The sequence below is a fragment of the Hyperoodon ampullatus genome, assembly GCF_949752795.1.
Source record: "Hyperoodon ampullatus genome assembly, chromosome: 12".
NCBI classification, from domain to species: Eukaryota; Metazoa; Chordata; class Mammalia; order Artiodactyla; family Ziphiidae; genus Hyperoodon; species Hyperoodon ampullatus.
In genome coordinates, this window is record NC_136925.1 from 4,340,623 (window position 1) to 4,366,565 (window position 25,943).

A 25,943-nucleotide genomic window follows, 5' to 3' on the forward strand; every position below is an offset into this window, starting at 1 on the left:
AACTATGAACACTGCAGGCCTCACATTTAATAAACCCTAATTTCCTACAGCCATAGGGCAGCCATAGAGGAGGACCAAACCCAGGACTTAATTGAAAGATTCAAAAAGTTTCAGAGAAAGTTGAATTCTTAGCTCCAGCAAATGCCCTATGCCAAGGCCAGGACCCTAATAGGCAAGGACTGAGACTCTGAGATCTCCCCAGATCTGGGTAAATGAACTTGAGAACCTTGAAATCCCAGACTCCCCTGAACCCACTGGGCCTACAGAAGTGACCCACTTCCCCTTTTTGGAAGATAATTACCATCCCCTACCCCACCTTGAGAAATATACCTTCCAAAGACTCGAGAGCCTGTCACATCAGGAAAGTTTTGGGGGTACAGTGGTCTGGGTCATACCAGAATATCTCCTCCAAAGTAAAGACTAATTCTTATTTGTCCTTCCCACTAGGAAAGAAGCAAAATTCTTGGTAGGCCTCAAAATGTTTTGGAAGCAACATATTTAGTATTTGGGAATAAATACTGCCTTGACTCATTTACCAGGCAGGGTGGAAGCCTGCTGGCTCTGAGCGGGGACTGGAGTAAGCATCTCCCCAACACAGCCCTGTTGCTTGGGGTGTGAGATCTGGCAGGCCCTCAAGTACTAGAAATGTCTGCATTGGGAAATGATACCACATAGAATTTACAGTAAGCCTCAATAGGAGACTCACTATCTGCCAAGTCATAGGATGGGCAGGTCGAGCAGCAATTTGCTGTTGGATGACAGTGGAACATCTGAGATTGAGCACTGGTGGGACCACAGGATCCATACACAACAAGGTCCAGCCCCCCACCATTTGTCACAGTGGGCTTGACACTTCTGCTGCAGCCTACACCTATGCCTATAGGAGGAATTTTGAAAAATACTTGAGTGTGAATAGCCAAAGCAATCATGAGAAAGAACAAAGCTGGAACCATTACACTCCCTGATTTCAAAACGTATTACAAAGCTATAGGAATCAAAACAGTGTGGCACTGGCATGAAAACAGACACATAGATCAATGGAACAGAATAGAGAGTCCAGAAATAAACCTATGCATATATGGTCAATTAATTTATGACAAAGTAGCCAAGAATAGACAATGGGGAAAAGACAGCCTCTTCAACAAATGGTATTGGGAAAACTGGACAGCCACATGTAATAGAATGAAATTGGACTCTACCTTACACAAAAAACAACTCAAAATGGATTAAAGATTTGAATGTAAGATCTGAAACCATAAAACTCCTAGACAAGTGATAGGTGATAAGTTCCTTGACATTGGTCTTGGTGATAAGTTTTTGGATTTGGCAACAAAAGCAAAGGCAACAAAAGCAAAAATAAATAAGTGGGACTACATCAATTAAAAAGCTTCTGCACAGTGAAGGAAACCATTAACAAAATGAAAAGACAATCTACAGAATGGGAGAAAATATTTGCAAATTATATATCTGATAAGAGGATAATATCCAAGATATATAAAGAACTCATACAACTCAACAGCAAAAACCCAAACAATTCAATTAAAAAATGGGCAGAGTATCTGAGTAGACATTTTTCCAAAGAAAAGATTTTTCCAAAGATGGCCAATGGTTACATGACAAGATGGTTGACCTCATCAATCAGGGAAATGCAAATAAAAACCACAATGAGATATCACCTCACACCTGTTAAAATGGTTATTATCAAAAAGACAAGAAATAACAAAGTTGGTGAGGATGTAGAGAAAAGGGAACCCTAATACACTGTTGGTGGGGATGTAAATTGGTGCAGCCACTATGGCAAACAGTATGGAGGTTTCTCAAAAAATTAAAAGTAGAACCATCATATGATTCAGCAATTCTTCTGGGAATTTATCTGAAGAAAACAAAAACACGAATTCAAAAAGATATATATGCACCCCCATGTTCACTGCACCATTATTTACAATACCCAAGACATGGAAACAACCTAAATGTGCATCAGTGGATGAATGGATAAAGAAAATGTGCACAATGGAATATTATTCAGCCATAAAAAAGAACAAAATCTTGCCATTTGTGACAACATGGACGGATCTAAAGGGCATTCAGCTAAATGAAATAAGTCAGAGAAAGACAAATACTATAATCTCACTTATATGTGGAATCTGAAAAAACGAAACTGAGCTTATTGAGAGAACAGATTGGTGGTTGCCAGAGTCAGGGGATGAGAGGCGGGGGGAGGGGTGAAAGGGGTCCAGAGGTACAAGCTTCCAGTTATAACTTAAGTCATGAGGGTGTGCAGCATGGTGACTATAGTTAATAATACTGTATTGCATATTTGAAAGTTGCTAAGAGAGCAGATCTTTAAAGTTCTCATCAGAGAAAAATAATTTTGTATCTATGGATGATGATGGATGTTAACTAAACTTATTGTGATCATTTTACAAGATACACAACTATGGAATCATTATACTCTACACCTGAAACTAATATGTTACATGTCAATTATACCTCAAAAAATTTTTTTATAAAAGGAAGTATACAAAAAAAAATACTTGATTGTGTTATGGGCAAAATTGTGTCCCCCCCAAAATTCATAAGTTGAAGTCACAATCCTTAGTACCTCAGAAGTGACTATATTTGGAGACAGGCTTTCTAAGTAGGTAATTAGGATTAAATGAGGCCATTGCGGAAGGCCCTAATCCAATAGGACTGGTGTCCTTACAAGAGATTAGGACACAGACACACACACAGAGACAACCACGTAAAGACACAGCAAGTAGGCAGGCATCTGCGAGGCAAGGAGAGAGGCCTCACAAGAAACAAAACCTGTCCACATCTGGATCTTGACTTTCTAGTTTCCAGAACTGTGAGAAAATAAATGTCTGTTGTTGATACCACCCAGTCTGTGGTATTTCATTATGGCAGCCCTAGCAAATGAACAAAGCATGAAAAAGAGAATGATATGGCAGTACCTAGAACAGGACATGACAGGAGTCAGAGCATTTTCTATATAGAAATTTTAAGCATATTCCTATGCTGAAAGAAGACATGGTAGAGTAGGCCAAGACCCCTCAGTCCGGGGTGCTTTTTATATTATCTCATTGCTTCATTGTTTCTGGTTCTTGACATGGCAAGAAATTCACCATATTAATCTGACTATGTCAGTGCAATAAGCATTTGTTCATCAGGGGAAAGCAGCATTTTTAATCTTAATAAATCAGTCCAATCAATGGACTGAACTACCCTTGAATTGGTAGATAGGACCTACTGGCCTAGTTTTTTAAAGAAATATTTAAATAACCAAACCAATTTTAATAAGAATTAGTTGTGTTGACTAAACATTTCACTACTTTTATAATGTATGACTTTTATTCAGATTTCCAGTTCATTTTCTGTTAAATAAGCAAAATTATGTTTGCTTTAGTATTTAACCATTACTATTTTAACTTTATTTTTCTTGGGTTAAGTAGATTCTATCTGTGCAGCAGCGTATGGCTAATTTTCACAGATGGGCCACAGCAGAATCCACCCTCAATAAAGCTTAGTTCAGATCCCCAGACCAAAAAAAAAAAATCACTTTCAAACAAAGTAAGAATTCAAACATATGTAGGATATTAGGACTTCCCAGAAGTTCAATGATTTTCGCTGTGGCTTCTATAAGATCTAAGATTCATATTATATGACTTGGTTTAATTTTGGCTTTGTTTTCCATTTGTTTTGCTTTTAAATTATGCAAAGTGTGACAAATGGTTTGAATACTTTGAGCATGAGCGTCCATACTTCCGGTACCCTATGGATATTCTGTTCATACGAAGAATTTTATTGAGTATTTATTTTTTATTTGCTAACATATATGTAATAGCCTTATAGTACACATTAAAATAATTTATATTAATTTAATGCAAAATAAAATACCATATACTAAGAGCTGAGTGTTATGGTAACTTACAGAACTAAAGAAAAACCAAATTTACTCAGCATAAACTTAGTTATACAACATCAATGTCAATTCAATTAGGTAAACTCTCCTTATCAGGCCTAAGAAATCATATCAATTAGAAAATTTTAAGCTGCCATATTTATTAGGTTCTTTATTGAGGCTGGCAGGAAGGGCTGGGAGAGAGAATGAAAAATAAATTGAAAAATGCTAAATACTTTTATTAACATTTATTGCTCAGATATATTTTATGTCATAAAGTATTTTAAATTTTATTAAACCAGCTGCAAAATGGAGGATAAGTGCTTTTTGCTTTACAGGGAAGTTTTTCCAATATAGGAATCCCCCAAATAACTGATGGGCACTTGAACATACTCAAGATTGGTTTTTATGACCTCTGTCAGGAATTTCCAATGCTTATCTTCAATAGTTTTTTTTTTTTCACCATATTCTGCTTTGAATGGGGCTTGAGTGGAGGTCAGGAAGAAGTTCTTAGAGAAAGGTCTCTCTGCACAAACAGATACTGTCCAAGGCCACGCAGACAAAATTGTGTTTCTTTGCTATTGTTATGTTAGGGAACCATGGACTGAAACCGCCTGCCCTGGCCAGGCAGGATAATAACTGCTTGCAGTTATCTCACAGCAAGAGGTCCGGATAAGGAACAGGGAACTGACAAGTTACTGCCAGCCAGGAAGAATTCTGGTGGGGCCAAAATGAGGGAGGAGATGCCAGCCCATAATATGTCCTGCCAACCTCTCAGAATCCTTCACGCTGGAATCCATCTTGGCTGAGAGATGCGTGCGCCACCAGGAAGGACCCTGAGTCAGACCAAATACGGGCCAAGCAAGATGACTGGCCAGAGACAACCTGGAAAACTAACCTCACCACCATAACCCTGAGACTGCGAGCCACGTGGCAGAGCAGTTCTCCTGGGTTCCCTCACCCCCCTGCTCTCTGCCCGGGCTCCCCCCCTCCCAATAAAGTCTTTTGCTTTGTCAGTACGTGTGTCTCCTCGGACAATCCATTTCCAAGTGGATTGGACCGGAGCCCACTCTCGGGCCCTGGAAGGGGTCCCCCTTCCTGCAACACTTACAATTTATCATTTTATCTCCTACCCCTTCCCCAGTCTCTCATGCACACACAAGGGTCATTTAGTCTGAGGTGCAGGAGTCTGTGTGTCAGCCTCCAGACCACCGACCTCTTCCCCTGGTGTTCTACGCCATGCTCCTCTACAATCCAGGAAACCACTCCCTCAGTGGTTTTGCTTTGTCCTTCAATTCCAAGGCCCACCTTTTGCTCTCTGCTTTTCATTACAGGCATTCCCTCTATGAACATTCCAGCATTTTGCATCTCAAAGCACTCTTGGATCTGAGCTAACCTCCAACCTGAATTTGCCCAAAGCAAAAAAGGAACAGTCCCCACACTTGATTAGCCCAAGGGACCAGAGTGAGGACTGTCCTACTGGAGAAAACGCCCAAGTTCCAGTCTCAGTTGTCTGTTTTTTAATTCCAAGATCACAGGCAAGTCACCCAATTTCTGGGGACCTTGGTCTGCCAAACTAACAGGATGGTTGTGAGGATTAAGAGGTCTATTTACAACAACTGCCATTTCTAATATTTGTTCATGCATAACCCATTTTTGACAGTTTTCTTGAAAAATCTGATTTCCCTTGGCTATGATACTTTCCCCAATGGATTTTGTATCCTTGGAGTGTAAGAACTATGACTAATTTTCTTTGAATAGGTAATATCTACTGTCTGGCAATTGCTATTATGCCTAAGATATTTTCCAAACAAGAAAATGAACGAATTAAATACAAGTAAATAGTGTGTGTGCCAGTAATGTTCCAACATTAAACAAATACAAAGTGTTGGTTTTTTCATTCATTCATTAAACAAAACTTTGGAGTTTGCTCTGTGCCAGGCACCCCTCCTAGGCAAAGACAGTGGAAGACACCTCTTGTCAGAAGTAGCAATTCTTAATACTGGAGGGCTTGTTACTGTGTGCCTGCCAAAGAGTTACTGTCACTGGACAGTCAAACATGAAGAGCCAGTAAAACATCTGAGTAGCGAGAAGGAATTTCACTTTGATTTTATGACAGATCTGATGCTGAGAAATGCAAGAAACATTCTAACTTTAGGATTTAATGAATCAGTGCATTTTACCCAAATATACCATCTCTTTTCTTCCTGTCTTTTTCTTTTACTTCCTCATGGATGAATTCACATGTTTTAATGCTTTCTCTTCTTTAAGGAATCAGATCAAATCAAGAGCACCAAATATGTACTGAGCCCTTAATGTGTGGAGAGCATCACTTCTTTCAAATGAGAGAAGGATTTAGTCTTTGGACCTTCTTCAGTGATAGGCAGTGAGCAAATAGGGCTCTTTCTCTAGAAAATGTTGACTACACACTGAAATGGCACAGTTATACAATTTAATTTAATGTATTAAAATTCTATTGTATACTGGGCCAGGTTGCCAGGTTCTGATATATATACCAAATTGATTTAAATATCACTGCCGTCCTCAAGGAACTTAAATTCAGTGTAAGAGGTAAGACTTGTGTACAAATATCCAGTCATAATTGGGGGGAAATATATCATAAGGAAGGAGTTAATTTATACATTGTCAAATATTCAGAGAGAAATTGCTGTCACTGTAAATGGATCATAATGACAGCCTCATAAGGTGTTTAAATTGTCTCTACAGCCTTATTTCAAGGCTGTTAATTATTTCAATTAACAAAATATCTCCAGTGGAAAAAATCAGTCATTTCCTAGTTATTACCTAAGCTTTTACCACTTAGATTCTGTGCATAATTTCAGAGGCTTTTGTTTAGTAACAATGATTCATCTTCTATTTTATGTAGCCTTTTCCAGGGAATCATTGTTAGTATCTCTACATACATTCCACACAGGCTCAGATTTTCAATGCAATATTAACGTTCCATGTGCATAGAAATGTTCTCATTTACCTGTCCTGGCTGTTCTTATTCTAGTACTTTAAACACAGTTTGCAGCTAACCCGTTTGTTCTCATCATGGGAGATGGGCTTATAGCTCACATAGAGTGGAGGCATAATAGCTAAACAGTTTTTATTTTAGCCTAGAGGATCGCAGATCTGCCCCCCTGGGATTTATGCCATCATTTTAAACCCCAAGCTAAGAAAAGTATGTATTGTCAGACTTGCTTTACCATTCTTTCAAATGAAAGTTTAATCACCTTGACATTTACAGTAAGGAGTGTCTGAATGACAGCATTTATGGAGCATACAGCAACCTCTATCCAGAAGTAACTGAAAACATGGAGGGAAGAAGGGTGGTTGAGTGTCAAATCCAGATGCCAAGTCTAAAAACAGCCTTTCAAGGGCTGAGATATAACCGATGCTGCTGTCTCATGTTTTAGAGGCCAGGCTTCTTCCTTCATGGTGTTTATAAGTTTCATGGGGGAGAGAAAAGGATTCTTTAGTCAAATAAGTTTGGGAAACACTGGGGCCCAACACAAGAAACAATGTTCAGAACTTCTCAAAACTTTTAGTACATTAATATGCTATTCAAAGTTCCATAAGAGATAAGTATCATGCAGCTTTCTAGACCTTTTATGGGTTATAGAAGCTTATTTTTTCATGGGAGTTGTTTTGGAACAAGTGTTCAGTGGAAGGTATTTTATTTTATTTTACTTTTTTTAGGTGATTTTTATTTTCATCTTTTGTTCATCTGTAGCTCCTGCTTTTTAATTGCATTTTACTATGAGCATATATTATTTGTACAGTAACAACAAAAAGAAAGGGTAATACTCAATGGAATCAAAATTAGGTAAACCAAAACATATGTGTGAAAAGAGAACCAACTACATGAAAGTAATTCACTATTCCTAGTGGTTCTCTTTGGGAGAGATTATAGGTTATGGGTAACCTTTCCACTTCTTTCTACTCTGGATATTCTTCAAACTTCCTAAAATGGGCATGGGAAAACAATACATATAGCGTGTAAAAAATAAAATTGCATACCTATATAATACATAAATTTTGCAGGGAAATTTTTTTTTAATTAAAAAAATTTTTTTAAATAAGCATTTTACTTTAATTAAGTTTAAATACAGAAAAGTTGCAAAGATAGTATAGAGTTTTGTTTCCCCAGTTTCCCCCAGTGTCAACATATTATGTCATCATGATACGTTTGTCAAAACTAAGAAATTAACATCGGGAAATCAACATTAACTGTGGAAGCTATTTGAGCATCAAAGATGTTTACCTTGTCTGGAGTTGTTTTACCTTGCCATTTTCACAATGAAAATTCATTTTTTTTTCTCTTCTTATTTTCCTCATTAGAGTTTCTTAAAGTTTCTTTAAAACTTCATTTCAAGACACCTCCGTTTCAGGAGTTCATGGTAAAATCCAGGTAAATTTCTCTTTTACGGAGTTTTCATGTACCAACTTAGCTAAACTAAATGAGTTTACATGATTTGGGTTATACTGTGGTTATAAGATCTGGTTTATCATAAAACACTGTTTATAGTTTATGAATTTAACTACTTGAACTGTATGATTCCACTTACATGAGGTAGAGAGAATAGTCAAACTCATATAGACAGAAAGTAGAATGGTTACACCAGTCAGACTGGCCATCATGAAAAGTCTACAAATAAAAAATGCTGGAGAGGGTGTGGAGAAAAGGGAACCCTCCTACACTGCTGGTGGGAATGTAAATTGGTGCAGCCACTATGGAAAGCAGTATGGAGGTTACTTAAAAAACTAAAAATAGAGTTACCATTTCATCCAGCGACACTACTCCTGGGCATATACCCAGAGAAAACTATAATTTGAAAAGATACATGCCTGTCTTGCCCTTAGGTCCTTCAGACGCAGACATAGAGGATGAACTTGAGGACACGGGGAGGCGGAAGGGTCAGCTGGGATGAAGTGAGAGAGTGGCATATATACACTACCAAATGTAAAATAGATAGCTAGTGGGAAGCAGCTGCATAGCACAGGGAGATCAGCTCGGTGCTTTGTGTCCACCTAGAGGGGTGGGATAGGCAGGGCGGGAGGGAGACGCAAGAGGGAGGAGATAAGGGGATATATGTATTCGTATAGCTGATTCACTTTGATATACAGCAGAAACTAACACACAATTGTAAAGCAATTATACTCCAATAAAGATGTTAAAAAAAAAAAGAAAAAGAAAAGATATATGCACCCCAATGTTCACTGCAGCACTATTTACAATAGCCAAGACATGGAGGCAACCTAAATGTCCATTGACAGATGAATGGATAAAGAAGATGTGGTGTGTATACTCACAATGAAATATTACTCAGCCATAAAAAGGAATGAAATAAAGCCATTTGCAGCAACATGAATGGACCTAGAGATGATCACACTAAGTGAAGTCAGTCAGTCAGAGAAAGACAAATAGCATATGATATCACTTATATGTGGAATCTAAAAAAATTATACAAATGAACTTATTTATAAAACAGAAATAGACTCACGGACATAGAAAAGAAACTTACATTACCACAGGGAAAAGGGGGGAGAGGGATAAATTAGGAGTTTGGGATTAAAATATACATACTACAATACATAAAATAGATTACGAACAAGAACCTACTGTATAGCACAGTATACTGTATACTCCGTATCTTGTAATAACCTATAATGGAAAATAACCTAAAGAAGAATATATATATATATGAATATATATATATCGGAATCACTTTGCTGTACACCAGAAACTAACACAAAACTGTAAATCCACTATATTTCAATAAAAAATTCTTTTACAAAGTAGAATGGTGGCAGCCAGGGCGTGGGGGGGAAGGGGAGAAGGCGAGTTGTTTAATGGGTATAGAGTGTCGGTTTTACAAAATGAGAAAGTTCTACAGATTGGTTGCATACCAATGTGAAGACACTTAACGCTACTGACCGTACATTTAAAAATGGCTAAAAAGGTAATTTTTATGTTGTGTGTATTTTACTACAATTTAAAAAATTGTATGGTTTTTAATATAGTACTTTATTGTCTCACTAAATATAAAGACAAAAGCCAGAATTGATTGAAGATGTCAAATTATTTATCTATGTAAAAAGAAGACTTACTGGTAGAGAAAAACATTCTTGATCACTAGAATGGAAACCTGAAATAGCTGCTACCTTGATTAAGAAGACTAACAGTACAAATATCTGGTGTTCTGGTGAAACTGTTCAAAATTGTATGGATCTTAAAATAAAAGGCACTTTACATGTTCAAATTAGGTTATTTCTTCTAATATATATATACTACTACAAGTTCTTATTGATCACATTTTGAATCTATATTGATTGTATATTTCTCAATTAACTTCTATTATCATGAGTTGAGAAATTTATCCCTCAATTTTAACTTCTGGTGCTCCAAACTGCTAGTATCATTACTATTATAATTTCCTATTGAGTTCTGGCTAGACTTACAGAAACATCTATCATCTTTTAGGAAGAGGATGTGCCTCGCAGAGAAAATATGTGTCTGTACATCTCTCTTCCCTAGCTCTCTTCTAGAGCACCATTCGACTTTTTTGTTCTCTATATGTAGTATTTATTAAAAGGATAATTCCTTCAGGAATTTGAGGGCATGTGTGAAGTAAATACAAACTGCACACAGTACTTAGTAATCAGGCTCAGCAGAATTTTAAAAAAGCAAGATGTGGAGAACAACAGAGAACATCTCATATCTAGAGTGTTTGCTGCCCACTCCCATGGGCAGGTGCTCTCGGGAAATAGATATGGGACTTGCAATGCATGAATGAGACCAGAAACATTCATATTCCGGCCACACAACCAGATGCATCCCTATGAAATGAGACTACATTCATTGTGTAAAAATAGTGGTAAGTGCTCGCTGTGAGGTGGTCATTGAAGAGGGAGCTGCAGGAGCTCTAGGTGAGGAATTTGCAGGCATACCTGCCCCTTGTCTTCCTTACCACCCGAAATAGAGCTTTAGGAGCTATTTGTGTGATTGAAGGAGGAAGCCGGGAAACCGTTACCCACTCAGCATTTCTGGAACACAGAGAGACTCCAAGGCAGGGTGACGAGAGAAGGTGAGCCTTGGACCAGGGAAAAGAACTGAAATCATCCCTGGAGAGAACAAAAATGTCTGTCTTCGTGATCAGAAAGATGTCTGTCATGAGCTCCCAGGTAATTAGAAATTTCGATAGTGCTAAAAAGACAGATGATCACCTAATTCCCAGTTATGTCAGCCTGGAGCACGTGGAGACTGAAGGCTGGTTCAGAGGCTGCCTAAAGGCATCAAGAGGGAAAAAAAAACGCCCTCTGAGTTCCCGCCTGTTTTCTCATCCCTGAATCTCCAGGAAATCTACCTAGAAAGAGGGTCCCATGGGGTGAGAATTGTTCCTGTGAAGAACGGGGCAGAGAACGTTGGTGTCAGCCCTATGCCCCTCAGTTTTTAAAAATGCAGATGATACCACGCAGAGGCTTCATCAGGATAACGCAAAGAAGAGTCCGTGAAGAAGGCAAGAAAAGGAGCCCCGTTTTGCAGGCTAGGAAAGGACAAGAGTAACAATTATGAGAGCCGTTAGAGACTTCTTAAAGCTTTCAACACTCCCATGTCCATCGTTTTTGTTCCCTTCTCTGTTTCACACAGTATTTAGTAGCAAAACCCTAAAATAAAAAGGGTGTGTGGTGTTTTAATTCCAGGTCAAAGAGAAGCCAGAAAACTAAACATTGTATCCTAATTACATATACAGTCTTGCAAGAGAGAAGGAGAGATCAACGACATCCCTGAGATCTGAGATGCATGAGAGGCCATGGCAAAGCCTGCTGGGAACGGAGCAGTGCACCCAGGAGTTTTACCCAAAAGAGATCCCTTATAGACTCCGGCTGTCAAAATGACAGAGTCAACTGCCATGATGAGACTATAACGGAATCATTTCTACTACATATCCAGATGTGATAGCACAACTTGGTAAGCTGAACTACGAGATGTAAAAGAAGGGCACCTTTCAGAGCTCCAATGTAAAACAGAAACGATGGGAAAGCTCAAGGCTAGTTATTCCATCACTTGTGGTTGTTTTTTTTGTTTTGTTTTGTTTCTCTAACAGTGAATCATCCAAATTGAGAGTTATTCCTAGAGAAGTATAAAAAGATAGCCTATTTAATTCTAGGAAACACCATGAAATGTGTCATCTTGACTCAACATTTCACAGAACCCAGGCTGCATTCTTTTCTCCCATGTACCCCTGTTTCCATATCAGTAGTGACATGAGGCTAAGTGTCATCATTAGTTTCTTCTATTTATACAGTCAAACTTTTTTCTGCTTCATGGCTTCCTGCTGAGGCATCGTTTTATGTTAGTTCCCCCATCGTGTTATTTGAAGGGTCTGCCTTTATGGACAGTTCTGGAACACAACATGCTCCTTCCCTCAGCGATAGGTTCAGACCATTTTCTACACAAACTCCCACGTCCCCAGCCGTGGCTCTCAAACCTTTCCAGCACAGAAATCACCTGGGGAATCATACTGAAATGCTGACTCCTGGTTTTACATTCTTGAACCAGTTTGCCCAATGGTTCAACTGCAGATGGTCCTCACCTCTTACTTTAACAAACCTGCTTTATTTTTCCCTTTCTTGCCTCACTAACAGATCCTCCCCATACTGGTTTCTTCCTCAGATTCTAGAGTAATATACTGACCTCTGATTTACCCTGAATAGTTCACCTTCTTGCACTGTTGTTTATTTTATGTGGTTATATCTCAGTTCTGAGCTCTACTGAGCAATCTTGGAAGGAATCTCGTGTCTTAAAGGATGGTATAGCACTACGTAATAAGCATTAAATAATATTGGCATGAAACGCCCATGGGACAGAGAGGCTTTCATGGCAAAAAGATGCAGTTATTTATAGCTTTTAAGATGACCGGAGAAAGAGGCCTGGGGACAAAGCAAAGGCATTAAATGAAGGAAGCACTGGTACATAGGGAGGTGGGTGTGGGTGTGGCATGGAGCCTTCTCCTTTGGTGCCGCTACAAACATGGAGGCCACACAGCACATGCAGCAGTGTCTCAGGGGTTGTGCCCCTCCTGGCTATGTTATTTGGCTGTGTCCTTTCTCTAGGCTCTAGCATAAGCCCAATTAGAAAAGGGAATTTTATCACGTGATCTCTCAATCTCTGCTGATGTTGCAGGGTCTGGGAATTTACTCGTATCTGGGAAGGAGACCAGAAAGACTGGTGTTGCACAAAGGAAGTATTTCTGGGCTGTGAAAGTTGTCAGTACCTTTGTTCTCAGCTTCCTTTTCCTAGCTTCAAATTATTTCCTCATTTAAAAAATCTTTTTAGGTATATTTATCCACTGTTTTAAACCACTTATGAAGGAGAGGCAATGCCACTGGATGTTATATGTAGTTTTTCTGAGACTTTTGAGCACATTGGTATTCCTTTCTTCCACTTCTTGTGAGAAGTGTCCTCTTTGAAGCTTTTTGTATCTGAGAATCTTCCTGAGATATTGTTTTATTATTGTCTTCTTTTTGCCAATATCATCTATAAAACCATGTTCCACTTCATCTCACAATTTATTTTGCTTTTCCATTGCTCTGTAAAATGTGCATTTCATAAAACAGCTACATTATACAAGTCCCCAGATTCCTCCTAAAATAATGTATGTAGTTTTGTAACTGAGGTTTTTGTAAGTTAATAACTATTATTAGTCTAGTTGATACATAAGTATCATGTAAGTATCTTTACTTTTACAATAGAAATGATAATAGGTAAGAAGATTACTTTTCAAATTTCCTCGTAATTTCTGCTACAAGTATTGAAGAATTCTATCTCTTGTCTACGTTTTGTAACATAATACATTTAAAATGTTTAATTAATTTCGCTTGATGTTAAATATTATCACTTTTTATTATTAAGGCAAAGTCACAAAAGTTAAAGAAAAAGTTTAAAGGAAAAATACTCATCATCATCCCCTCCATTTACCACAGAAGCTTTCATTTGTGTGTGCTGTCGACATGAATATTTTAACAAGATTACATTCATAGCATAGTGCCATTTTTTAATCTGTTTTACTTGCTAATATAAATATTGTCTCATAATAATTATAATTTTTAATGGTTGAATAATGTTTCATTGAGTTTCTGTGATGTATTTCCTTCTCTTTTGCACATTTAGGTTTGTTACATTTTTTATTATTTTTTGATACTGCCACAATCATCTTCATGAAAATAGCATTTTATTACTTTAAAATTACATCCTTAGGAATAGGATAGCTGAGTCAAAAGATAGGAGTATGGGGGGGGTTCTGATAAAAATTATTATATTGCTTTCCAAAATGGGTTGTATAAATTTACCTTCCCACCCTCAGTATAAATGCACTAAACACAACCTTACCCTTAAGCAGTTATTCATGTTTTAAAAGATATTGGTCAAACATATATAACATTAAAAATGGTTAAAAGAGTAAATTTTAAGTGTACAATTTAGTGGTATTAAGTATAGTCATAATGTTGTGCAACCATCACCACTATCCACTTCCAGAACTTTTTCATCATCACCCCAGACAGAAACTCTGCAGCAATTAAACAACAATTTCCCATTCCTCCCTCCCCTTAGCCCCTCATAACCTCTATTCTACCTTCTGTCTCTCTGAGGCCTATTCTAGGTTCCTCATATAAGTGGAATCATACAGTATCTGTTCTTTTGTGTTTGGCTAATTTCACTTAGCAAAACGTTTTCAAGGTTCTTCCATGTTGTAGCATGTGTCAGAATTTCATTCATTTTCAAGGCTGAACAATATTCCAAGGTATTTATATACCACATTTTGTTAATCCACTCATCTGTGGATAGACATTTATGTTGCTTCCATCTTTTGGCCATTGTGACTAATGCTGCTGTGAACATTGGAGAACAAATATCTGAGTCCCTTCTTTCAATTCTTTTCAATATATACTGAGAAGTAGAATTGCTGGATCACGTGGCCAATTTTTGCTTAACTTTTGAGGAGTGCTATGCTTTTAATGTTTACAAAAAGTTCTTTGCTTTACTTGGTGTAAATTTCATTTTTTTATGAGATTTGAACATTTTATTCACCTATATTGCCTTATACTGCATCTTCTGTGAATTATCAGTTCATGTCCTCTGACCATCTATTAATCGAATTATTTCTCAATGTTTTTCTAGAAGTCTCCATACCTTTTGCCTGCTGAGAGTCCTTTCCCTTTTATACCTGGATTTTCCTTTGGGAACTACCCCTCTTCCGCTGAACGCTACACTGGGGGGACGGGGGGGCAATCGAACATGTCCCCATGCCCTGGCCAATTAGATGCCTCCTGCAATTTGAATTTTGAGAAGAATGAAACAAGAAAAGAAAATGATGAAAGCTACATTATGATACTCACAGCTTTCTGAAAGGATGGACCGACACTGGAGTTTCTGTTACCCAGATTTAGTTATATACTTCCCCTGGTCTCATTCATAATGAGACCTGATTTTTTTTTCCAGTGTTTAGTTTTGCAAGCTGCATCACATAATTGAATTCCAACAAATGTATTCTTTAAAATAAACTGTTAGCTAGAGTTGTTTCTATTATTTATAATCAGACTTGATAGATTATTTATCTATATTATTTAATCCTTAGTCAGATTTTATGAAATATTTTTTCCCAGTTCATTGACTCCTCTAAAATGCTAGTGTTATTATGCTTTCTCCTGTTTAGAAATTTTCAATTCTGTAGAATTTCATAGAATTAAATCTCTAACTCTTTCGATGTGACTTTCTAAAAATTCCTTCACAGCTAAAAAACTAGCTTCCCTCCAGTCAATAATTAATCTCTTCCCTTTCTATTTTGATTGCATTGAAATGGTTCTAACTTAGGCCCAATTTTCCAGCATTCCTGAATATGTTATTTTTTCACATTTCCTAGTAGTGACTTTAGATTCATTAATATATTTTTAGATAGTTCCAACTTTGCAGGCTCTGAAAGTGTTTCATTTTAGGGTGTAATAGATACTTCCACGTGTGGAGGAATCCATTCCAAAGCTCCTAAGGCTGATGGTGTTCTATAAATATTATATTATAGGAAGGAAGGAAGCATGTGCATAACTATTCTTTGTTTCTCTTCCTAGTCTCATTTCTTCTTTTTTTTCTTTCTAGTGAAGCAAGGATGAGAATCATACAGGAGGCAGGAGAGAGGCTCTGGATTGTAATCTAGGAAGGAAGAAAATGCCTGTTCTGGAAGGGTGCCCAAATCAGGAGCAAGGGCTGTATGGGAGACTGCAGCATGTAAGAGCATTAACTTTCGGTAAATTGCTTAAAAGCATTGGAGGCTCAGTCCTGACCTCCTGCTAAGGGAGCCAACCCAAGAGCCTAAAGCAGAGATGTAAAAATAGTAATAACAGTAATATAAAACTTTCTTATCACTTGAAATTTTACTCAGAAGCTGAATATCTACAGCAGGTAACAGCAGAGTTGCTGTTGAAACCCAGCCCATCTGATCTCTTCTTATCCTGCAAGGATCCCTACAACACCCTTGGGGCTCTAGGATTCTGCAGGACGCGATTTGACAATGACCAGTTTAAAGCAAAAGAGGCATCATACATCATCACAATTTGTGCCCAGGAGAAAATGGCTGTCAGTAGCTTAAATAACACCTCTCTCTGAAAGGGTTTTCTTTGGAATAGGGATCAAAGGAACTGAGCCTCAATAGAGGAATTTCATAAATCAGAGTGAGGGAAAGAACTGGCTGGGGAGGGAGGTGGTGGCAGCATAGAACAAATTCAGTTGCTCTAAAACCATGTTTTGTGTCCTGTCACCCACTTCCTGGATGAAGTGCTGACCACAGACAATTTGTCGTGAGTCACTGTCATCACAAGACACTTGACAGTTTTTTAGGAGCCCTCAGTGCACTATTCACACAAATTAATCTTAATCCTCCCAAATAGGCCACCTCATGTATATACCTGATAATGAATATACATTTGAAATGATTCCCAAGAAAGACCAGGAGATGAGAATAACATTTGAATACAGTTATGGCAAAAGAGGAAGAATTTGAGATTTTCTCCAAGTCAATCAAACCAGGCTAAACATATTTAAAGGCAAAAATGGCAAGTGGTGAGTATTTAGTGTCTGAGAGCCTGACAGAGGGTTTTGTTTATACTCTCAGCCAAAGAACTGAATGTTCCAGAATGTCACCAGAGAACAAAATGTCAGCTGGTGGAATTAATGGCGGATAACTTTAGAGCCGAGTTGAAGAAATGATTACTTTGTAGCACATTGAGTCAAACTGTGAAACCCACTGCCACAGGAGGTTATAGAGTTGAGCACTTTGTTGGATTTAAAGCAGAATGAATAACTTTATGACTAATAAATGCAATTTCCAGCTCTTCACGCTAAGATAAAAGAGGTGATCAAAGTACATATTTGAGAGCACAGGCCAATTGCTGTGGAGTCAGAAGCAAGGGCCTTTTCCTTGTAAACTCTGACATTTAAATTAGCTGGACGGAACACGGGAAGCATGTTTACCCCTCTGCTAGAGGTAGGGATAGCCCAATGCCAAGGCAGAGTTCACGTGCTGCCCAGAGGGGCTGCTATGGAATTAAGTATGGAAGATGGTCAGAGAGGTGACTGTGCTGAGCTTTCACAGCCTGGAAGCTACCCACAACCAACAAGCCAACACACACAAGTCCAAACTCTTCTCTTCCACCTCTAGTTCCCTACTCTACCAGCCTCAATGTTTTCATGCTGGAGTTCCATCCTGCTGGCTAAAATAAATGTTGAGCTTCCCCCTTCAAGATTATTCTCTATTTCTCAGCATCTTCCCACAGTTCCTATGCCTTCTCCCAACCTGCCGATCTGGGCTGGATCATGAAGAAATATGAAAGATCCCTGAACACTTTCCTTCCACACGGGTGTTCAAAACTCAAGTCAAAAAAAAAAAAAAATCCAGCTAAGTAATGTGTGTGCAGCACTCCAAGTACAAAGAATATTTAACCTCCAGAAATAGAATCAACATTCTTTATTTTTACTAAATTAGAAATGTATTGCAAAATCTAAACAGATATGAGGATATTTTGGATTATAGGTTAAATTCAAACTAAAGAGATTAATTAAAAATTTTCTAATCCCAATTCTTCTGATTTGGAATTAGAAAATTAACATCTTTTTTTTTTTTCTGCACAAGATGTAGTAGGTCTTGTATTTTTCTTTGAAATGGACAGTCTAGAATTTGGCCTTAAATCCCTTAACTGGAAACAATATTTAGTTTTATTCCATTTCATAATGGAGAACAGATGTACCCAAATGTAGTTACTTCCAGACATAGCTGGTTTTATATTTAGAGTAACTACTCTCAAGACATTTGAAAAAATCTATTTTTCTAACACCATCATTTTTAACTTTCAGTATCCCATTATACTGCTATATAATTTTACTTGATAACTCTTTATTCATTCTATCAACATTAATTGTAAAAGACAAGGTGAACAACATTAGTTATTCTCAAAATGTTTGAACTAGAAAACCATGTTTGGAACTGAATTTTCAACTCTTGTAATTAGGGAATTTCTGTAATTTCTAATTCTAAAAAGGGATTTTAGTTTTAAGTGTGGTAGATTATTTCTCACCAAAGAGACAATTCTCCTAAAAATAAGATAATCAAAGTACAGTCTTAAAATTATTTATAAGCTCCTTTACATTTGTATTAATAGATAACTACTTTCCATGGTTGCCTTACTTATTTTATTTGGTTTCAAGATAGAACTCCCTTGAAACTTCTATTGTTTTTCTCAGTTCATTAAAATGCCCATCACACATTGTCTTTCTATGGTTTGTTCATAATGATGTCTTAAATTGCATCGTTTTGACAGACATACTTTGTATATTAGACATGTAAGTGTAGTCTCTAATTCAACAAAGAACTCTGCTCTCTCCTACTTTCTTGAATTATATCACCCTCTCAGTCTCTCATTTTTCACGTTTGCTAGAGACATGGAAACACAAAACATTTCTTACCTCCAGAAAAACAACAGTACAACCATGATGAAAATGAGAACTGACACTTACCTTCAGTGTCAGACTCATAAAACAAGATGTGACTCCAATAAACTGGAGAGAGCATGCCAGTCTAAAGAGAATGGCCATTACAAAGCTCCAGCCAATTGCTGCCTTACAGCACTGAGACCTGGTGTTGCGAGAACATCTGGATATTTTCAGACAGGCCAGATGCCTAGATTTTCTCCCAAGTTTTAAACGTAGCCGAATAATTAAACTTTAAAAAGTACAACATACACCACTACACACCCATTAGAATGGCTATAATTCAAAAGATAAACAATAACAAGCATTGGTGAGGATGTGGAGAAACTGGAACCCTCTCAGCATTGCTGGTCACAGTATAAAATAGTACAGCTACTTTGGAAAACAATTTAGCAGTTTCTTAAAAAGTTAAACATAAACTTAACATACAGTCCAGTAATTCTACTCCTAAGAATTAATCCTAGAGAAAACACGTGTCCTCACGAAGTCATTTTTGCAAAAGTTTATATGAGAATTATTCATAATAGCCCCAAACTGGAAACAACTCAGATGTCCATCAACTGGTAAATTAATAAGCAAAATGAAGTATATTCATATAATGGAAAATTACTCATCCATAACAAGGAATGACCTACTAATATACACTATAGCATGAAGGGAATGCGCGTTATCATGCTAAATGAAAGTAGCCAAATGCAAAATACTCCATATTTTGAGTCTCCATTTATATGACTTGTCCACAGTAGAAAAACCTATACGTACAGAAACGAGAGCAGTAATTGCCTAAGACGTCAGGGAGTAGAGGAGCTGGAGGAAAATGGGGAATGATTGATGACGGGCAGGGCGTTTCTTTGGGGATAGTGAAAGGATTCTAAACTTGACTGTGGTGATCACTGAACTCTGAACATACTGAAAACCATTGCATTATATGCTCTAAACGGGTGAACAGTATGGTAAGTGAATCATATCCCAATAAAGTCTTTTTTTTTTTTTAATGAGAAAATGGGAAGCAAAGTTTTAAGACAGGAAACAAGAGGAACCAGAAAAGAGTGGGAAAGAACAGGGGTGAAACAGGAAGCTGGGCATTAGGTATTGTGGCCTGGTGAGCAGAGGTATGGGATTGGGGGCAGTGAGTGGCTAAGGGGTTTATCCCTAAGTCTACCCAGAGTTGAATGCTTGATGGATGTGGAGAGAGTGCTTGGTGGCAGTAGGGAGCAGACGGAGCAGCATCAATACTGGCAGCCACCATGACTAACCAGCACCTCTCCTGGTTTTCTGAATACGTGATTGCATAGACAGATGGGGGAAACCCCAACGCTTATGGAAATTGAATGTCCCATCACTGATATGGGTGGGATCTCAGTGGACATTAACTCTGATTTAGAGGAATACTGCAATAAAGCTGGCTGAAGAGGGCACTATGATTGTCTCACTGATATTCGTTCTCTGCCCCCCTTTTGGGTAGTGGCCATGAGGTTGGTGGAAACTGATCCCCAAGATTGACTAGTCTTGGTCAATCAGAGTAAACCCATCTCCTTTGCCAGAGTACAGACCTATCCCATAAATGTTCTGCTTTTTGCTATAATAGTTCTTGAAAAGTCATACCATTTTCAGACAAGAATTTTTTTCCTATATGAGACTTTTCCCTTTTACCCTAAAACACACTAAACAGTAGAAATAATAGTAGTAGTAATAAATAATAAAGGTAATGAATACGATAAGAAATGGTTTCAAGATTATGGTTTCAGGGAAAAACAAGCTCACCAATTCACTCAATGCCAACATTTTATAGTCAGACAATATAATATGGATCTAATTTGAATTGCATGCAGTGTTTAGATAAACCCAAAACAACCAACTTTGCTTATGTATGCCAAATGAGAGGGATAACGGGTTTACATCTTCAACAACCCTTAGTCTGTGGTGAACATGTACTATTTCCATGTTTCAAAGCATTCTATTGCTTAGCTTTTACTTTAGCCTAAAAATGTTTTCCTATGATGTGACTTTTACTTTTAAGTGCAGTGGAGTACAAGATCAATGGAGTCCCAAAAGGTTGAACAATTGATGAAGAAAGCGGTACAGAAAGAAGAAAAAGTAACCCTTATTGCATCTTTATTTTATGTATAAACTTATTTACTTTCAAATTATTGGATTTTTAAAAATTATGTAAACGTTTTACATGATTCAATTGCTATATAAAATAATCAGATATCTTGATTTGGGATGAAATGCATCACAATTTTTTTTTAACTAATGGAAACATTTTCCATTGAATGACTCTTCACTTAGCAATGAGGGGTTTCAGGAATGAATTAGTCATGAAACCAGGGATAGGTGTAGGTGTTTCAGGTAACTAAGTCAATCAGGACCTGACATTTCTCTGACTATAGGATTGGTTCAGTGTTTGCCCATTGGGAAAATTTCAGGAAACTCATTGGATGGTTAGGAAAGGGACTGGCTCTCTTTACCTGAGTGTGAATAATGAAGTATGTAGCTCTGTGAGTAGCTGGCAGCCATTCTGTGACCACATCAGGGAGGGTGGATAGCTTCAGATCAACATAAAAGGCAGAGTGAAGAGACTGAAATAATCTATGGCTTTGGTGATACAATTTATCTGCTGAATCAAACTAAACAGAAAAAATCACCATATTTCTGGAGTTTCTAATTATGACTTTTTAAGGCAAACTGCTTTTCTATAAGTTACAACAGAAAGTGGCAGAAATTGGGTCTACAAAGTATACATGCAGAGAAATCCCTTCAGGAACAAGAAAAATAATACGAAGTAAAATATTTTTTAAAACCTTTCTCAGAGCATAGCTGAGCTGAGCTGGAAAGTGAAGAAATGGAAATAGAGCAGACAAACAATGAGAAAGTGTGATTCCATGAGGATTCGGTGAGCACCCCAGAGTCGGCATCACCCCTTAGGGTAAATGCCAATTATAAGAGCTTCATCTGTGTTTTAACTGGCTATGTGTTTGGGGAGCAGAAGCCAAAACCAGGGGCCAGAGCAGAGTAAATGGTCAGATCAGAAACCAGGACCACGTGAAGAGTGATACCCACAACGGGTGAATGAGAAAACACACGTGATCCGCAGAAGGGGAGATGCTCATCTCAACTGTCTCTCAGGATGGAGCAGAAATAAAGGAAAAGTCTCCCTTGATCGTTCTTAACCACAAGCCATATTGACGTGGGTTTGCCACTGAAATTTATAGTACCTGAAGAAAAAAAAACCCAAATGGAAAATTGAGTTTAAAGGGATCCTAGGTTGGTAATGCTACGAGTACTACCGTTATGGAGAAATGCACTTTCAATGCAGGCCTCAAAGAATTCCCACAGATAGAAATCCAAGGATCATGAAATCACAATAAAAAATGATTAACACAGGAGGAAACAAGTAACCATGAACAAAAGTCAGCAAAAATAACAACTGCAGAAACAGCTGTACTTTAATCAAAATACTACATGTAAAGACCTCTGGAATGTAGCCAAAAGTCTTTAAAGGGAAATTTAAAGCTAAACTGCTCTGTTAGAAAAAAAAGAAAAACTCAAAGTCAATTGCCTAAGCATTTATTTTAAGATATTAGAAAAAGAAGAGCAAAATAAATCCTGAAATTATGGAAGGTATAAAATAATAAAGACAAGAGCAGAAAAGTATGAAGTGAAAAGAAAAAAGATAGGAGAGGATTAATAAAACCAAAAGCGACTTTTTGAAAAGACTAATAAAATTGACAAACCTCAGGCAAGATTGGTTAAGGAAACAAGAAAGCACAAAATATTAGAAACGGAAAAAATGGCATAACTAAAAAGGCAGCAGAGATCAAGATGATAAAGAAATATAAATAACTTTAACATTAAGACATTGGAAAGATTAGGTGAAATGAACAAAATACTTTTAAAAGTTACCAAAATTGACTCAAAATTGGTGAAGAAATAAAAATCAGGAAGGTTATCAGTAATTCAAAATTCTCCCTCAAAGAAAATAGCAGGACCTGATGATTTTACAGGAAGATTTCAATGAAATATTCAATGAAGAAGTAACTACAAACCTAAACTTCCAATTAATAAAATAAAGGGGAATACTTTCCAACTCAGCTTATATATATAATTTCTTTTGTTATCAAAAATAAAGAGTAAAAGGAGAGGAAAAAAACAGGCCAATCTTATTAATGCCGGAGCAAAAAACTTTCTAAAAAAGAAAATTTGTAAATTGAATTCAGCAATGCAAAAAAGATAATTTATCATCACTGAGTTGGATACATTCTGGGAATACAAGTTGATTTAACATTAGAAAATCTATTAAGTAATGTATCATATTAATATGTAAAAGGAGAAAAATCATATAATAATTTCTATAAAAGCAGAATAAGCAGTTGTTAACATTTAATAACAATTTTTGATACAAATTCTCAGTGGATAAGGTATAAAAAGGAATTTCTTTAACCTAAACAAGAGGACATATAGAAATGTTATAGAAACCTTACAGTCAACGGTGAACCATTAGTTATTCCCAATGTAACTATTTCTATTCAACATTGGATTAGATATAATAATTTGTGCAATAAGAAAGAAAAGCGATAAGGATTGGAAGAAAAGTAAATTGCTATTATCCAGAGATAATATGGTTGGCCACAAAATGGAAGACCCAAAGGAATCTACCTAAATTATTATAATTAATCATAGATTTTAGAAAAGTTAGCAGATACAAGATCAATAACCAAAAGTCAGTGGCATTTTTGTATATCAGCAACAAAGAGCTAGAAAATGAAAATTTAAGAATATACTATTTATAACAATAAAAAAATTTAAAGTACCCAGGAAAATATTCTTAAGTATGTAAAAAACATATTTTTGTTTTTTGTTTTGATTATTTGAGGTTTATTCCTTAAAACAGAACAAACAAAAACCTAAGCTGTCATTTAAGTGGGGTTTCCGAAGGGTGTGGAGGTAAGTACTTCTTCAATAGACTGTCAACGAATCCTTGTTTAGACCCATCTGTATCTCACATCCAGAACTGTGAGGGTCATGAAGCCTTGAACCTTTGCCTATTCTGCAGTGCAAATTAGTGTGCTTCTAGCCTTTCCCATTGATGGTTTATTATTCAGCTTTCTTGGATCTGCGAAGTCAGTTGCCACACATCCAGCTACCATCCAGATTCCACTAGCTTCTCCTGTTTTGTTCTCTTTGTCCTGGAGGGTTTATACTCCCACCCCCACCCCATCCCTAAATCCCTTTACTGTGGTTTGAGAGAAGTTCCAGAAGAACACTGAGGTAAGGGTGTGGGTATTCAATTCACCATTTTTTTTTTTTTAAACCAGAGGCCCACTCTAACTTCCTATAAGCATAACCCTAGGGGAAATAGGTAGTCACTTGGAAATCAGATAAATCGAATACTCATTTGGTAACTGAGGAAAGAACATGCTCTGTTTTTGCAGCAGAGCAGGTGTCCCTAGAAACTCTAACCAGTGGACAGCAATCCCAATTACTGGCTTGGTCAATAGGCCAAAGTTATTTAACATAGGTTGAAGGTATTACCAGTGACTGAGTGGGCATCAGTTCTAACAAATGGGCTGCAGGGGGTACCACAGTGCTGCTCTTTGGGGCCTGGTTAAGTGTGGTCTTCACTGTCTCGGGGGTACAGTGAAAGAAACCAAGGCACTCTCCCAATACCCTCAGAAAGAAGGTTGGCCAGTACCTCTCGATGCTTCTGTAAGGCACGTCAGTAAGGGCTGACGCAGTGATTTGCCCCTTCCTTTTTCCCCGAGTCTCAGAAGGTATAATGCAATGACATGCCTTTGAGATTTCCCCCTTTGCAACTGATGTCTAATATGCACTGTTTTCTGTTCTTTTTCGGGTTTTTCCTATTAACACATGTAACTAACGGTGACTGCTTACAATTAACACAGTTTTAGAAATACTTTTTAATGATGATCTTAAAAGATAATAGTTATAAGTACTTTACTAATTTAGGTTGTGGTTGCTTATCTAGAGCTGCACAAAATTACACTCTAATTTCCTTCAAAACTTGTAATTCAGCACAGAATCAAATCTTTCCTTTCATCTTCAGATCCTCTGCCTAGTTTCCAAATCCCCTGAGATCAATCTAATCCTTTAAGATTTTCTTCCCTTTAACTCCTTCCTTCTCAGGATCTCAAATCATGAACCTTTTTCTCAGAACCTGTCAGTGAAAGGCCCACAACAAATCCTGGGCAACATTTTATCTATTAAGCAATTGATCTAATGACCACTGATCTGGGAGGTTAGGATTCTGTTTCTAAATTTATCACAACGTGCCCTGTGTCCTTGGAAAATACCTTAACCCCAGTTTTTCTTCTCTTGTAAATGAAAAGAATAGTATTTATAATCAGTACCTTTTTCTTTGCAAATAAAGGTGTATGTGGAAAAATATAAAGATACCAGTATGTATTATTGGTCCCCGTTCTTGATACCTGAGTACTGAAATATTATGAAAAAGAATAGGATAAACATGAAAGGGGAAAAAAGATCAATGTGAATTATATAAAAGAATATAAATTTGACTCTTCTACAGGAAAATGTAGAGACTTTTTCAAGAAGTTTCTATCCAAATAAGTGATGTAGGAAAACTCATCATGAACTACACAAAATAGGCTTAACAGAAAGACTAAAAAAACAGAAAATAACAGTAGGAGGAAGGCATTCTTATCTCAGTTGGAGAAACAAGAGTTGGAAAGTTTTTTCATAAACAAAATTATTTTAAACATGTTTAATAAAAGATAGTTTTCAATGTCCAGGGGAAAAAAAGAAATGTCATGCTGCTGTATTGTACCTTTAAAAACCATCTGCTTGAAAATTTTTACTGAACTTGCACTTGTCTCAAACATCATACCCTCCTTGATGCCTTTTCCAGCTTCCAAAACAAAATTAATTATTCTCCCCTTAAGGTCTCAGAGGACTTGGAACTTAATTTGCTTGTAGCATTTATAGTTAACGTTTTTGGTGTTGTTCTTTCCCCCTAGG